Source organism: Lemur catta, chromosome 14, assembly GCF_020740605.2.
Source record: "Lemur catta isolate mLemCat1 chromosome 14, mLemCat1.pri, whole genome shotgun sequence".
Taxonomy (NCBI): domain Eukaryota; kingdom Metazoa; phylum Chordata; class Mammalia; order Primates; family Lemuridae; genus Lemur; species Lemur catta.
The window spans coordinates 68,487,844-68,504,382 of NC_059141.1; positions in this window are offsets into that span (position 1 = coordinate 68,487,844).

The following is a 16,539-nucleotide window of genomic DNA, read 5'->3' on the forward strand; positions in this document are numbered from 1 at the left end:
ACTTGAAATGAACAACCAAGAAAGAAAATTTTAAAACAATTCCATTTATGATAGCACCAAAAAGAATAAAATACTTAGAAATAAATGTATAATAATGAAAGAAATGTGAAATGTATATTCTGAAAATGACAAAACATTGTTAAATGAAGTTAAAGAAGATCTAGATGTCCAAAGAAGTCCAGATATTGCTGTGAAGATACTTTGCAAATGTGACTAGCATCTCCATTCAGTTCACTTTTAGTAAAGGACATTACCCTAGCTAATGTGGGGAGACCTCATCTAATCAGCTGAAAGTCTTAAAAACAAAAACTAAGGTTTCCTGCATTGAAAGAATTCTGTCTCAAGATCATAACATCATAATGCCTGCCTGAGTTTCTAGCCTGTCAGTCTGACCTACAGATTTTAAACTTGCCAGCCTCACAATTGTGCGAGCCAAATATAAATCTGTGTGTGTGTGTGTGTGTGTGTGTGTGTGTGTATTTTATTCATTCTCTCTCTCTGGAGAACCCTGACTGACATGCTTAGGAAATTGATCTACAAATTCAAAGCAATCTTTATCAGAATCCCAGATGTCTTATTTAGAAATGGAAAAGCTAATTCTAAAATTCATATGAAATTTCAAGGGACCCGGAATAGCGAAAACAACCTTGAAACGGAAGAACAAAGTTGGAGGACTCACACTTTTCAATTTCAAAACTTACTACAAAACACCATTAATCAAAGCAGTGAGATAATGGCATAAAGACAGACATTTGGATCAATGAATTAGAATTCAGAATCCAGAAAAAAACCATTGTCTCTAGTAAAGTGATATTTGACAGGGGGGCCAAATCCATTCAATGAGGGAAAGAAAAGTATTTTCAGTAAATAGTTCTGGGAAATCTGGACATGCAAAAGAATCAAGTTGGACCCTGACCTCACACCATTCACAACAATTAACTCAGAATGGATCAAAGACCTAAATGTAAGAAATAAAACTATAAACTTTTAGAAGAAAACATATGGGCAAATCTTCACCACCTTGGATATGGCACTGATTTATTAGATAAAAAGCATAAGAAACAACAACAACAAAATAGATAATTTGGACTTCTTCAAAATTAAAACCTTCTGTGCATCAAAGGACACTATGAAGAAAGTAAAAAGACAACCCACAGAACGGGAGAAAAAATTTAAACATATTTGATAAGGGTCTAGTATTCAGAATACATAAAGAACCCTAAAACTCAACAACCAAAAGACAACCCAAATTTTTAAATGGGCAAAGGATTTGAATAGACATTTCTCCATAGAGGACATACAAATGGCCAAAAACCACAACATCATTACTTATCAGGAAAATGCAAATCAAAACCACAATGAGATACCACTTCATACCCACTTGAATGGCTATAACGAAAAAAAAACGAAATAGCAAGTGTCAGTGAGGATGTGGAGAAACTGTGATTTCCATACACTGCAATGGTGCAGCTGCCATGGAAAACAGTTTGGTGGTTCCTCGGTAAATTAAACCTAGAATTACCACATGACCCAGCAATTCCACTCCTAGGTGTACACGCAAGCAAATTGAAAACATATGTTCATTCAAAAATATTTAAACAGATGTACACAGCAGCATTATTAATAATATCCAAAAAGTGGAAACAATCCAAATGTCCATCAACTGATGAATGGATAAAAAATGTGGTATATCCATATAATGGAATATTATCCAGACATAAAAATTAATAAAATATTGACGTGCTTCAAAATGTTCTTGAAAACATGCTAGTGAAATAAGCCAGATACATAGATATTATATAATTCCATTTATATAAAATGTCCAGAATCAGCAAATCCATAGAGGCAGAAAGCAAATTAACAGTTGTCAGAGGCTGAGGAAGAGGGAAGAATGGAGAGTGTCTTAGTCCACTCAGGCTGCTGTGACAAAATACCGTAGACTGGATAATTTATAAACAACAGAAATTTACTGCTCACAATTCTGGAGGCTGGGAAGTCCAAGATTAAAGTCCCAGCAGACTTGGCGTCTGGTGAGGGCTGTGCCCTCAGTGAGTCCTCATGCCGTGCAAGGGCAGAAGGGCAGCATGGCCCTTGGGCCTGTTCCCTGCGGGCGCTGAGCCTGCTCATGAGGGCTGGGCACCTCCCAAGGCCCCGCCCCTTCACACTGTCACCTGGGGGCTTAGGTTTCAGTATACCAACTTTGGGGAACACATGCATTCAGACCATAACAGGAAGTGACTGTTTAATGGGGATAGGATTTCTTTTTGGAGAGATGAAGATGTTCTGGAATTACATAGTAGTGATGGTTTCATAACACATGTGAATGTATTGTAAGCCACCAAATTATACCTCTAAAATGGTTAAAAGTTTAATGGTATGTGGATTTCACCTCAATTAAAAAAGAGTAGTTGTTAGAGAAATTCAGGGAGATAGTCAAGGGAGTGAGAGAGAAAAAGATGCTGAGAAAAAGTGTGAAAACTTTATTCTATTAATATATTCTATACACTACAAGGCTGGGCAAAAGTCAAACTAACAATAAATCCAGAAACATGATACATGGTTAATCATATTCTAAGAATGAGATAAATAAGAGACAGACAAATACAGGGAGGGAGGAAAAGTCGATGGCAAACCCTCTGTAGAGGAGTTAGAAGTTCAGGTCTAGAATGGAGAAGAACTTGAGGCAGAACTCAGCACGCGAAGGGGACCAGACTTCCTGCAGGCACAGCAGCCCAGGTAAGGGACATTCCCGGCTCCATCCTCAGCCACTTACAGGTGGAAACTTGGGCGCCACCCGAATCCTTCCACACGGGTCTGGGAACGCAGTGCTTCTGCCAGCCTGTGCCTTCACACAAATTAGTCCAGTCGCACCCCTGGCCTTCCCTCCGTAGCACGTTTTCTGACAGTGAATCTAATTCTAGGATCTTTTGTAATCTGGGTAGGCTGGGAATTTCCCAACTCATCAAGTGCTAGTTCGTTTTTGCTGATCAGTTCTTTCCTCAATCTTTCTCTCTCCTTTTGTATTTCACACTAAGCAGCAAGAAAAAAGCAGGCTGGCCGGGCATGGGGCGCGCACCTGTAATCCCAGCACTTTGGGAGGCTGAGGTGGGAGGATCGCTTGAGGCCAGGAGTTTGAGGCTACAGTGAGCTATGATGACACCACTGCACTCTTGCCCAGGTGACAGAGTGAGACCTAGTCTCAAAAAAAAAAAAAAAAAAAAAAAAAAAAACAAACCACACAAAGTAGTCTGGACCTTCCACACTTTGCTTGGGTATGTCCAAGTTAATTGCTAAGAAGTTCTACTTTTCACACACTTTGAAACACAATTGAAATAAGTTTTCCAACGCTATATAACAAAGATCGCCTTTTCTCCGGTTTCTAAATGTTCATTTCCTTCTGAGCCCTCACCAGAAGCACCTTTATCATTCATATTTCTATCAACATTCTATTTATGATGATATGTCTATTCTTTAAGGCAATAAAGGCTTTCTCTGCTGGGGCCCTCACTTCCTCCTGAGCCCTCACTGGCAGAGTCTTTAACATCCGTATTTTCACCAACTGCCTATCCGAGGCGATCTTGGCTTTTTCCATCACGCTTCCCACGGTTCCCTCAGCCTTTGCTATTACCGACTCCCACAGTTCCAGGAGTCTGTTACAGCAGCACCCCACTTCCACTAATTAAAATCTGTGTAAGTTTCTTGTGGCTGCTGCAACAGACTGCACCAACTTGGTGGCTTAAAACAACAGAAATTTATCCCGTCACAGTTCTAGAGGCCAAAAGTCTGAAATCAGTATCACTGGGCTGAAAGGTACTGGCAGGGCCACCATCCTTCTGGGTGCTCAAGGGACGCATCCATGCCTTGCTTCTTCCACCGTCCCATGCTGCTGACTTTCCGTGGCTGCGGCAGCATCATCCAATGTCTGCCCCCACGGTCACACCACTCTCGTGTCAAAGCTCTCTCTGCCGCTCTCTTATAAAGGTGTTTGTGATGGCATTTAGGGCCAACTCAGGTAATCCAGGATGATCTCCTCATCTCAAGATCTTCCACTTATTCATGTCTGCAAAGACCCTTTTGCCTTGCAAGGTGACATTTACAGGTTCCAGAGAGAATAGGGCCTGATATCTTTGGGGCACCACTATTCTGTCTACCATGTACAATAATCCTTTACCAAGAATCAAAGGAGGAGGGGACACCATCTTTTTGGCCACACCACCCAGAGTGTTTTCCTCAAACGGATCTGGGAACGGTGTGGAGGTGGGGAGCAGGTCGTGGCTCCAATGCCACCAGCTCTCGTGCTTACCAATATTTTCTTGAACGAATGTTCCTTCATTTGCTATATGCCTGAGGATAATTTCTAGAGGCTTTAAATGTTTGAATTTTTTCAAATAATTTTTACTCATTATGCTTATTTTTCTGGGAGTCAGTCAGCGGAGCTCCTCTTGATGCTGTTCCAGAAGTAGAATCTCATCTGTTTTTGTTTTCCTTTTCCTATTTTTCTGCCTTCCTTTTGCATTCATCAAGTACTAATGATTACATTTGATCTCCTTTTTTGACTCACTGTCTACTCTCTGTTGCTGCAGTGCTTGCTTCAAGGTTCATAGTGTATGTCTTCAACTGAACACAGTCCCTTCCAGTTGTCCTGGTGGGACACAACCTCCAGCATCACCTGAGGTCCTTCCAGCAGTGCACTTCCAACTCTCCCCTCCCTGCCCTGATGCCCTGTCACATCCTTCACTTTTGCCTGTACCACAGACCGCAACATACATTGTACTCTTTTCGTTTAAGAATCAATTATCTTTTAAAGAGAGTTAAATAATAAATTTACCTCTGTAGTTCCCATTTGTAGTGATTTTCGTTCCTGTTTGTAGATCCACCCAGTACCATTTTGCCTGGAGGACTTGTTTTAACATTTCTTGCAGCCACGATCTGTTGCTGATTATTTCAGTTTTTGTATGTCTAAAGGGGCTTAGATTTCATCTTCACATGTAAAAGGCATTTTTGCTGCATATACAATCTTTGGTTGAGAGTTTTGTATTGTCAGCACTTCATGGCGTTGCTCCGCTCACTTCTTGCCTGCATTGCTTCTGGTGAGAAATCTGTTATCTTCCTTCCCTTTGGTCCTCTGCATGTAATGTGTTCTTTTTCTGACTGCTTTTAAGATGTTCTCTTTATTGCTGGTTTTAAGCAATTTCATTATGATACAACTTGGTGTAGTCTTCCCGTTGCTGCACTTGCACTTATACTTGCACCTGTAGTGGCAGTTAAAGTTGTCATCCAATTTGGCATTTTTCAATCCCTATTTCTTCAAATGGTTTTGTTGTTCCCACTCTTCTTTGGTCACTGCAGTGACAACATATCTGGCTACTTGAAGTTTTTCCTTGGCTCACTGATGCTCTCTTCATCGGTTTGTAATCCTGATTCTCTCTGTGTTTCGTTTTGGGCAGCTCCTATTGCAATGACTCAAAGTCACTAATCTCTTCCGTAGTGTCTGATCGGCCTTTCGCTCAGACATCGCTCCTCCCCTCAGACATTGTAGTACTTACTCATCTTCACAAGTGCAGTCTGGGTACTTCTTATATCTTTCACATATCAATTTATTTGTCACTTTATATTTGAATAATAGATTCATAGGAAGTTTCAAAAACATGTGCCAGGAAGTAGAACTAGCATCAATGGCTAAAGCCACAGAAAGCACATTTTAGCTCAAAATAAGGAGATAGTTTTTGTCAGAGAAGCCTCAGAAGGAATGGGCCGCCCGGCACGTGATGAGTTCCCTTCCAACGGGGATCCAGCATCGGTGGACGCCTGTGAGGCAGAAAGGCTGCAGCTCGGTTTGTGTATGTAACATAGGGCCAGCCTGGAGAACCCTTAAGTGAGTTATAGATATGCTCGGTAGGGAGTGACACCCCCAGATTAACCATCGGAGATGGGGGCACGTGCCTCAGGGAGGGGAAGCAGAGCCTCTCCCCTTCTCTGACCCTCAGACCTCACCCATCCCCACGGCACAAGGATGAAGGTCCCTCCTGCGGCAAACATTCTTGTTCTTGCCCTCAGCACCTGCTTTTGTTTGGGGCTGCGATGTGCTCAGCTGCAGCTGTTGCAATCATGTTTGGCCCGGTCTAGTCATGGCCATTGAGCTGTCCCTTGTCAGACGCTAGCTTTCCCAGACTCTCCTGCAGTCTGACGTGGCCACGTGACCACAGTGGCCACAGTTCTGGTCAAGATAAGGAGAAGCCATTGGCAATGAGGCTTTGGCTTTCTGAAAACAGGGGGAGGTGGAAGAAGACATTTTGCTGGTGCCATCCCTTCCCTTCCTGATGTGAGTGATGCCCGGAGCCACAGCAGCCATCCTCAAGCCATGAAGGGAAGGCGAGGAGAATGTAGAGACCGCGACCCTGGGCCTCACAGAGTTCACTGCAAAACAACCTGGAGCCTCCCACCTCCCCATCTCTCGTGAGGTTACATTGTTAGTGTCTTCAGTGTTTAGGCCTGGGGTTGGCAAATTACGGCCCCAGGTGGGTTTGACTCCCGAGCCGTGTGTCCCTACAGGCCACACTCAGTTCAAATCCCTGCCACAACGCCACCAGGTCTGAAGTAGAGTCGGGGCTGGGGGTCCCCACCTGCTCCGTCCATGCATCTGGGCTGGCTCAGGATGACAGGGCCCACCCCGGCTGTGCCCCAACCTGTCTGCATGATCTCTGGGCCTGAGCCACCCACCTAGGAGCAGAGAAGGGTCTGCATGTGTGCTCAGGGGCCCCACTGGGACAAAGGAGGGAGTGGAAGGTGTGTCACCTACCCCAGGGATGGGACTGGAGGGTGCACGGGGCCGCACAGGCCAGGTGAGCAGGGTCCTTCCATGGCCCAAAGCAGAGTCCCAGCAGCCAGAGGTGGTGGCCCCCACGTAAGGAGCCACGAGGGGGGAGGAGAAAGAAGGACAACAGAGTGAGTTCTTGAGGCCCTTGATTAACCTGCCCAGGGAGAGGTGTGGGCCAGAGCGGGGCTGTGGCGTCTGTGTGCTGAAGCCTGGAAGCCAGAGGTGTCCAGTGTCCCTGCTCATGACTGTCTGGTCGCCAAGCCCCACGCCAGCCGGGGCTGCGTGCCCGGACCATGATCTCCGCAGAGCTTGGTTCAGGGGCTCCAGGGCAGGGCCCAGGTCCTCCTCCAGCCCCTTCCCCCGCCGTGCAGGTCAGCAGGGCCTTCTGCCTGCATGAAGTCATAGCCTGCTCAGCTCTGGGCCTTTGCGGCCTGCCCCGACAGCTTGCCAGGAGAGGAAGCCCTTCCCCAAGGCCCCATATCGTGGCGTCTGTGCCTCCCTGAAGTCAGGCTCTCCCTGGGCAGCCCCGGCAGGTCTCTGCCCTGCGACAGGAATCGGGGTCTGCAGGAGCCGGCAATGCGGGCACAGGAGTGGCGTCCCAGCTCACCCCACCCTGGGGGGGAACAGGCCTGGTCAGCCCGCTGCCTCTGCATTCCAGATTCTCCAAGGAACTGAATCGCAGCTGGGGGTGGCTGGGGGTGGCCGAAGCAGGAGGCTTCCTTGGACAAATGTGGAGGGGATATTTTTAGGTTTCGCTGTGTATTTTTCTTATGAAAAATACGAAAATATTTTTAGACCAAATTCATCCTGAGCAGCAACATGTGGCTTCTGGCTAATTACGCTATCAACCAGCGGGGCTAGGACAGCGTGGGCGAGGGGGTGAGGAGCACACCGAGGCCACCCCACCACCTGGGACACGCGGGAAGGCCGGGGTCCCACAGGGCGGAGACCCCACGCAACCCCAGGCACGAGAGTCTGCAGGGAAACCCGAGCAGCCCAGCGAGCGGCGGCCCGGCCGGTGCAGATGCCCCAGGAGGAGGAGAAAGGTGCAGGGGTCCAGGAGTCGGGAGAGAGCTCAGCAGGGCTGAGACCCCTCGTCCCCTTCCTCTGCGGCCACCTGCACTGTGCTCCCCAGCCATGCAGAAGGCACAAGCCTGGGAGCCAGTGGCTTGCCTGGTGACCCCACAAGGCCCAAGGGCCCAGAGGCACGGCACATGGGGATGTGAGTCGTGCCCGGGGAGAGGGCACCGGCTGAGGTGGGGCTGCAGTCCCACCAGGGTCCCTGCATTCCCAGACTCAGGGCTGCTGCCTCTTTCCAACTCATACGAGGGCCCCATAGGGGTCAGAAACGTGCAAGGCCATTCCCAGCCCGCCCTGCCGGGTGACCGTGGTGGGTGGGGCTGCACCTCAGGACTCACAGTGCAGCTGCTCACCCAGAACCCCCCAGGACCCAGCACATCTAAAATCACCTGGGTTTGCCTCGTGCACCGACACCCAGAAAAGGCAGTGAGGAGAGAAAGCTCACAGCCCAGCTTTGGGTGGCTTCAGCCTGCGCAGGGAAGTCCCCTGGCACCCAGAGACCTCACAATCCCTGCGCAGTGGGAAGTCGGCTGTTGAGCCCAGCCTGGGCGTGTCAGGCAGGCCCTTCTCACCAGTTTCTCTTTGTTCCATTGGACTCAGAGATCTCAAATCTCTGAGGTCAAAGCTCCCTCTGTGCACCCTCTACAGCTTGCCCCCTGTTCTGTGACCCAGCCTCCCTTCTCTGCCCCTGGAAAGCCCCAAGTCACCTTTGATTCCACCTCGCTCTCGGGCCCACGGGCACCGCTAACCGTGCCGGCTCCCCTGCCCACACACGGCGCCTCCTCTCCATCCCTGCGCCTTAAACCTGCCGCCACTCAGGCCTCTGTGAGGCAGCCCGCCCGGGCCCTCCTTCCAGCCTGTTGCACCCATGGGCACCCTCAGCTCCCCATGGCGTGGAAGGCCCTTCCTGAGAAGTGATAGCCTCCCCAGAGCTGGCAGTGAGCTGGGCTAGGGGTCCTAGGTGCTCCACTTAGGGGTTGACTCCTGGGCCCCGATCCTGGCAACCTGCTGCAGGGTCAAGCTGCAGAACCCTCTGTGCCTCATTTTCCCTTGCTTGTGACAGAGGGAGAGCAGAGCCTCCCTGGAAGGGCTGGCTGAGCCTTAGGGGAGGGTGTTCTGCCCACACCCTTGTTCTCAGCCTGGCTGAGCACGGCAGGCACTGGGCAGAGCCGGAGACCCGCACTCCTGACAGGTGCAGCGGGGATTCATGGAAATGGCAAAGTGCATGCTATATCGTCTGAATGTTTGTGTCCCCCCCAGACTCCCATGTTGAAATCCTAACTCCCAAGGTGATTAAGAGGTAGGGCCTTTGGGAGGTGACTAGGTCACGAAGGTGGAGCCCCTGTGAAGGGAACTGGTGCCCTTATAACAAGGACCCCAGAGAGCTTCTTGCCCCACCGCATGAGGCACAGAAGAAGGTGCCGTCTGTGAGCCAGGAAGCAGGTCCTCACCAGACAATCTGCCAGCACCTTGATGTTGGATTTCAGCCTCCAGAACTGTGAGAAATAAATGTTTTTGGTTCATAAGCCACTCAGTCTATGGTGCTCTGCTGTGACAGTCTCAGGGACTAATACAGTAATGAACTTTCTCCCTACAGATATTCTTTCTTGTTGGTTTAAAAGGAAAAATAAACAGTAAACAAGATCTCAGTGGCTATTCTGAGTTTTGAGGGGATACATATTTTGGAACAAAACGACCCATGACTCAGTAATACCTGGCAGTGGTTACCAGACTGCAGTCTCTCCACCACTGAGCTGTGAAGGCAGCCTTCCCTCCGCCTGGGTCCCGGGAGAGGCCCGGCCACTGGCAGGCTGTCCCTTCTCCGTGGGACAGCAGCAGGTTCCATACTGGGAGGCTGGGTCTCTGAGAGCAGCCCCTGGCTCCAGAGGGTCAGGAGGGAGGCACCGGCCCAGCTCGGCCTGTCCCCGGGTAAGCCAGGGACTCCCACAGCCGACTGGGCTCTTTCCGCCCCAGCGCAGGGCGGGAGACTGGGATGGGTAATCAGTGTCGTTTCTATTTTCTCTTTTGCTCCCTGCATCCAAGAAGGGGGCGTTTGGATTTTTCAAAAGGTCTCTGTTAAGAGTGTTTCGGCTGGCAAGGGTGGCGGTTGCTGAGACAGAGAGGGTAGAGCTGGGGCAAGGCTGCCCAGGTCGCTGTAAGGGTTACACGGAGCTGGAGGAAGCACCTGTTTGTAAGGTGCTGGCTGGGGTGGGGCCGGGTAAAGCAGAGCCTCCCTTGCCTCAGCACATGGCTGGTGGCCATCTCTCTCCTCCCCAGATAGTGCCAGAGCCTCCTTCCTTTGCTTTGCCTTTGCCTGCACCCTGCATCCTGAAGAGCGCTCAGCCTGTGAGGCCGGGTTACTGCTTCCTCCCTAGCGAAGCTTTGCCCCAGGCCCCAGAAGCCCCAGACATGCCCTGGCTGGTGCTCAGACCCCTGTCCCCTCCTCAGCCTGAGGCCTCTGAAGCCCATGTTAACAGGGACCTGATTTCTTGCTGGGGCCACTGTCCCTGGGCCCAGTCTGGCACTATTCCCGGCCTGTCCCAGCCCAGCTGGAGAAGGTGGGCGAGCCACCACTCACCGCCCACCCATAACGCAGCAGGGCCCTGCAGCCTGACCGAAAATAGCCAGGGCTGGGAAACCAGAGCAATGACAAGGATGATGTGGCCCAGCTGTTGGGAAGGCGGCAACCTCACCTCCCCCCTGCTGTGCAAATTCAGCTCCAGCCCCATGTCCCTGGAGAGGTCTCTGCCTCTGCCGCAGCCCTCCACGTGGGCTCACCGAGTCTCCGCCATGGCCACCTCCTCCGAGCGTGGAGCGCACCGAGACAGCAGCGGCAGGCGACGCTGCGGGGAAGGACACGGGACCAGACAGAGGCGCTGGGGTTGGAAGACGGGAACTCGGGGATGAGTGGTACCCGGGTCCGGCATCAATCCGTGAGAAGTGACTGAGGCCCCCGGGCAGCGGGCCTGCGGAATGGCCTCCCACCGTCTCTGTGGCCCCGTCACGCTCGGCCCGTTGTCCTGGGGACGCCCGAGCTCGCTGCCCGCCTTTGCGCCTCCGTGTCCTCGGCCTGGACAAGCTCTTCCCCCAGAACCCGCAGGGCTCCCCTCCCTCCGCGGGCCCAGGCCGGCGCCTGCCACTCAGACAGGCGTGCCCAGGGCGCCCCTGCCCGTCGCAGCCCACCCGGTGCCTCCTAGCGCTGCGCCCGCAGCACCACGCACCTGTTTCTGACTCGCTCTGCGCCCCGCAAGCTTCTGCGGGACAGGGCCGCGGGCCGCTGCGCCCGGTGCTGGGTCCCGGGCGCCAAATAAGCATTCGCTGTAGGAATGGATGAGAGAATAGAAAAGGCCATAAGTGGCATTTACTTAGCCATGTGTTAAAAATAAAACATTAATTTGCGCCGGTCTCATGATCTAACGCCACTGGAAGGAAGCGGAGAGGGAGGCGTGTGGCGGTGGGGAGCGGACGTCCGGGACCCGAGCCCTCGTCGGTCACCCGGTTAGCACTGAAAACAGAAAAACCAAGAACCTGAAATGTAAGCATTTTACTTAAAATCATAAAAATAAATGCCACAAGGAACAGCCCACGGACTTGAATGGAACTCTTGTAGGGATGGGCCCCCTGGTTAGAGCAGGGACCGCCGTTTTCCTTCCTCAACCTTGGAGTACATTAAAATGTTTTAGGCAATGTACACATATTGTTTGGGTGAAGTTTAATAATTAAGTCATAAAAGATGACCTCGGATGCTTTATAAGATCTCATTAAATTCACAGATTGGTTTAATATTGTTAAATCTTCTAGGCAATTTTTTAGTGCTTTTTAAAAAATTAAATTAAACTTTTTATTTTGAAATAATTGTAGATTTGCATGCAGTTCTAAGAAATACTGGAGGGGGCCAGGCACAGTGGCGAATGCCTGTAATCCCAGCACTTTGAGAGGCTGAGACGGGGGGGATTGTTTAAGGCCAGGAGTTCAAGATCAGCCTGAGCAACAAAGCAAGAACCCGTCTTACAAGAATAAAAGAAAAATTCACCAGGTGTGGTGGCAGGCGCCTGTACTTCCAGCTACTTGGGAGGCTGAGGCAGGGAGACTGCTTGAGCCCAGGAGTTTGAGGCTGCAGCGAGCTATGATGATGCCACTGCACTCCAGTCCCAGGCAACAGAAAAGAACCTGTCTCAAAAAAAAAAAAAAAAGAAAAGAAAAGAAAAAGAAAAAAAGGAAAGAAATAATACAGAATACAGAGAGATCTTTTACCTAGTTTCCTCCAGTGGTGACACCTTGTGAAACTACGTACTACAATGTCACAATGTCATGACCAGGAGGATGTTGATACAGTGGCGCGATGAACATTTCCATTGCCACAAGGGTCCCTCAAGCAGTCCTTTCATAGGCACATGTAAGTCTCCACCAAGCTCCCTCAAGGAGAGCCGTTCCCTGTCCCTAACCCCTGGGAACCACTACACTATTAATTTCTCCATTTCTATAATGCTGTCATTTCAAGAATGTTATATAAATGGAATCTTACAGTATGTAACCTTTTGCAACTAGCTTTTTTCACTCAGCATGGTTCTCCGTAGGTTCATCCAGGTTGATGAATGTAACAATAGTTTGGGCCTTTTCATTGCTGACTGGTATTCCACCGTGTGGGTGTGCCACGGTGTGTTGAACCGTCCACCCGTTAGAGGACATCTGGGGTGTTCTGTTTTCAGCTACTACCAAAAAAGCTGCTATGAACTTTCACATACAGATTTTTGTGTAAACATAAGTTTTCATTTCTCTGATGTAAATGCCCAGGAATGGAGTTGCTGGGTCACATAGTAGCTGCATGCTTAGTTTTCAAGGAAACTGCCAAACTTTTTTCCAGAGTGGCTTTAACCATGAACATTCTCACTAGCAATGCACAAGTGATCCAGTTTCTCTGTATCCTTGCCCACATTTGGTGGTGTCACTACTTTTTTTCTTATTTTAGCCATTCTGATAGGTATGTAATTATTTTAATTTATATTTCATTGGTGGTGAGTATCTTTTCACGAGCTTTTTGTCATCTCTTTATTGAAAGGTCTCTTCATGTCCTTTGCCCATTATCTAACTGGATCTTTAAAGAATTGTTGTTTTGAGAGTTTTAAAATATATTTTAGACTATTTCTTTGTCAGACATGTGGTTTGTGAAAGTTTTCTCTGAACCTGTAGCTGGTCTTTTCATCCTTTTAATAGGATCTTCTGCAGGGCAAAGGTTTTTCATTTTGGTGATGTCCAACTGCTCAGCTCTCGCAGGTTGTGTTTTTGGCGTCATGTCTAAGAACATTGTGCCTAGTCCTAGACCCTGTAAGTTTTCTCTTATGCTTTTTCTAAAAGTTTTATAGTTTTGCTTTCTACATTTAAATCCATCATCCTTTTTAAGTTAATTATTTTTTTTTCAGGTGTGAGATTTGGGTCAAAGTTCAGGTGTTTTTCTTTGGTTGGTTGGTTTTTTGGTTTGGTTTTTTTTTTCAGTTTGGTTTGGTTTGGTTTGGTTGCCTGTGAATGTCTGACTTCTCCAGCAACTTTTGTTGAAAAGATTGTTTTTTCTCAATTGAATTACTTTTGTACCTTTGTCAAAAATCAGTTGGACATGTTTGTGTGGGTTTATTTCTGGGTTCTCTATTCTATTCCACTCATCTATATAACTAACCCTCCAGCAATAGCACACAGTCTTGATTACTGCGGCTACGTAATGAGTCTTAGCATCACATAGTAGACTGATTCTCCCCACTCTGTTCTTTTTCAGAATTGGTTTGCATTTCCATACAAATTTTAGAATAATGTCTATATCTTCAAAAAATCTTGCTGGGATTTGATAGGAATTGTGTTAAACCTGAAAACCAATTTAGGGAGAATTGATATCTTCCCATACTGAGTCTTCCAATCCATGAACACAGTATGTCTCTTCATTTATTTGGAAAGAAACCAAAGAAGGTTTCTTTGGTTTCTTTCAGTGGCATTTTATAGTTTTTGGCATACGTGTTCTGAACATACTTTGTTAGATTTATAACTAAGTATTTTGCTTATTTTAGTTAGTATAAATGGTATTATATTTTTAATTTCAGTGTCCCTGTGTTCATGCTCGTATATAGAAATATACTGATTTTTGTTGTTGTTTATCTTGTATCCTGAGACTTTGCTGAACTCACTTATTAGTGCTAAGAGGTGGTTTTGTTATTTTGTGGGGTTTTTTTTTTGTAGATTTCTTGGAGTTTTCTAGGTAAACAATCATGTCATCTGCAAACAGGGGCAGTTTTATTTCTTTCTTCCCAGTCTGACGGCCTTTTATGTCCTTCTCTTGCCTTACTTCACTGTCCAGAATCTCTAGTAGCATGTTGAATAGAAGTGGCAAGAGTGGGCATCCTTGCTTTTTTGCTGATCTTGGGGGAAATCATCAGTCTTTCACCGTTAAGTATAATATTAATTGTAGATTTTTTGTAAATGCTCTTTATCAAGTTGAAAATGTTCTCTGTTGTTATTTTTCTGAGATTTTTTTATCATGAGCAGATGTTGAATTTAAAATGTTTTTGTTTTCATAAAATACACATAACCTAAACTTTACCATTTTAAGCATTTTAATCTGTACATCCAATGACATTTAGGACAGTCCCAATGTTGTGCAACCATCACCACTCTGTAGTTCTAGAACATTTTTATCACCCCAAAAGGGAACCCCATACTCATTAAGTGTCTCCCAGGGTGTTGAATTTTGCCAAATACTTGTTTTTCCTCAATTGATATGATCATGTGATTTTCTTTTCTTTAGCCTCTTAGTAAGATGGATTACACTAACTGATTTTCACATATTGAAATTTTCTTTGTATCCCTGGAATAAACCCCACTTGGTCATGATGTATAATTATTTTTATATATTGCTGAGTTCTATTTGCTGATGTATTGTTAAGGGTATCTATCTATCTATCTATTCATGAGGACTATTGCCTGCAGGTTTCTTTTTTTATACTTAGTCTGCTTTTGCATCAGGGTGATACTAGCAATAGTATTGGGAAGTGTTTGCTCCTGGAGAAGACAGTGTAGAACTGGAGTTAATTTTTCTTTAAACATTTGGTACAGTTCTCCAGTGATATCATCTGGACCTGAAGATTTCCTTTTTTGGAAGGTTTTGAATGATAAATTCAATTTCCCCAATAGTTATAGGGCTAGTATGTGTTTCATATTCAGTGGGTTATGGTGGTTTTTTCTTGAGGAATCCGTCCACTTTATCTAATTTGCCAAATGTGGAGTGTAGACTTGTCCCATTAATCCCTTCATGCCCTTTGCTCCAAAGGGTCTGTAGTGATAGCCTCTATCTCATTCGTGATCCTGGGGATTTGTGTTTTTTCTTTTTTTCTTTGTCAATCTTGCTTAAGGTTTGTCAATTTTATTGATCTTTTCAAAGAATCAGCTTTTTGTTTTATTGGTTTTTACTTATAGTTTTTTTCTTTTAAATTTCACTGATGTCTGCTGTTATTTTTACTATTCCCTTGCTTCTACTTGCTTTAGGTTATTTTGTTCTTCTTTCTCTAGGTTCTTGAGGTGTAAACATAGGTTAATGACTTAAGATATTTCCTCTTCTCCAAGACATTTAGTGCTGTACATTATACTCTCAGCATTATTGTAGATGTGTCCTACTAATTTTGATAGATTGCATTTTCATTTTTATTTAGTTCAATGTATGTTTTTTATATCCCTTTTGATTTCCTCTTTGATTCATGGATTATTTAGAAGTGTGTTATTTTGTTTTCAAATGTTTACCAATTTTCCTTTTACCTTTCTATTATTGAGCTCTAGTTTGATTTCATTGTAGTCAGAGAACATGCTATACATAATTTTTATGTTTTTGAGGTGTGTTTTAAGGCCCAGGATATGATCTATCTTGGAATATATTCCACGGGCACTTGAAAAGAATATGTTTTCTGCTGTTGCTGCATGGGATTTTCTGTAACTACTGAGTAGATCCTATTGTTTGATGGTGTTACTGAGTTCCTCTATGTCCTTGATGATTTTCTCTCTAGTAGTTCTATGAATTGTTGAAAGAGAGATGTTGAAGTCCCCTACCATAATTGTGGATTTATCTATTTCTCCTTTCAGTTCTATCAGATTTTGCTTCACATATTTTTCCAGCTATGTTGTTTGGTACATACACATCTAGAATTGGTATGTCTTCTTGGTGGATCCCCTCTGTCCTTATATAATGTCCCTTTCTCTCTCTAGTAATTTCCTTTTCTTTAAAGTGTACTTTATCTGGTATTAATATAGCTACTCCTGCTTTCTTTCGGTTGATATTTGCAAGAGGTATCTTTTTCCATCATTTTACTTCCAAACTACCTGTATAATTATATTTGAAGTGAGTCGTTTTGTAGACAGCAAATATCTTGATCATATTTTTAAATCCATTCTGCCCATTCATCTCTGTCTGCTGATTAGTGTTTTTAGATGATTTGCATTTTACATAATTATTGATATGTTAGGGCTTAAGTTGCCCATTTATTTTTGTTTCTGTTTTCTGTTTGTTCTCACCATTTTTAGTGTATCTTAGGGTTTTCCCCTTGCCTTCCTATGGATGAACATTTTTAAGCATTCCATATTGATTTAGTGTTTTTGAGTGCATCTCTTTTTAC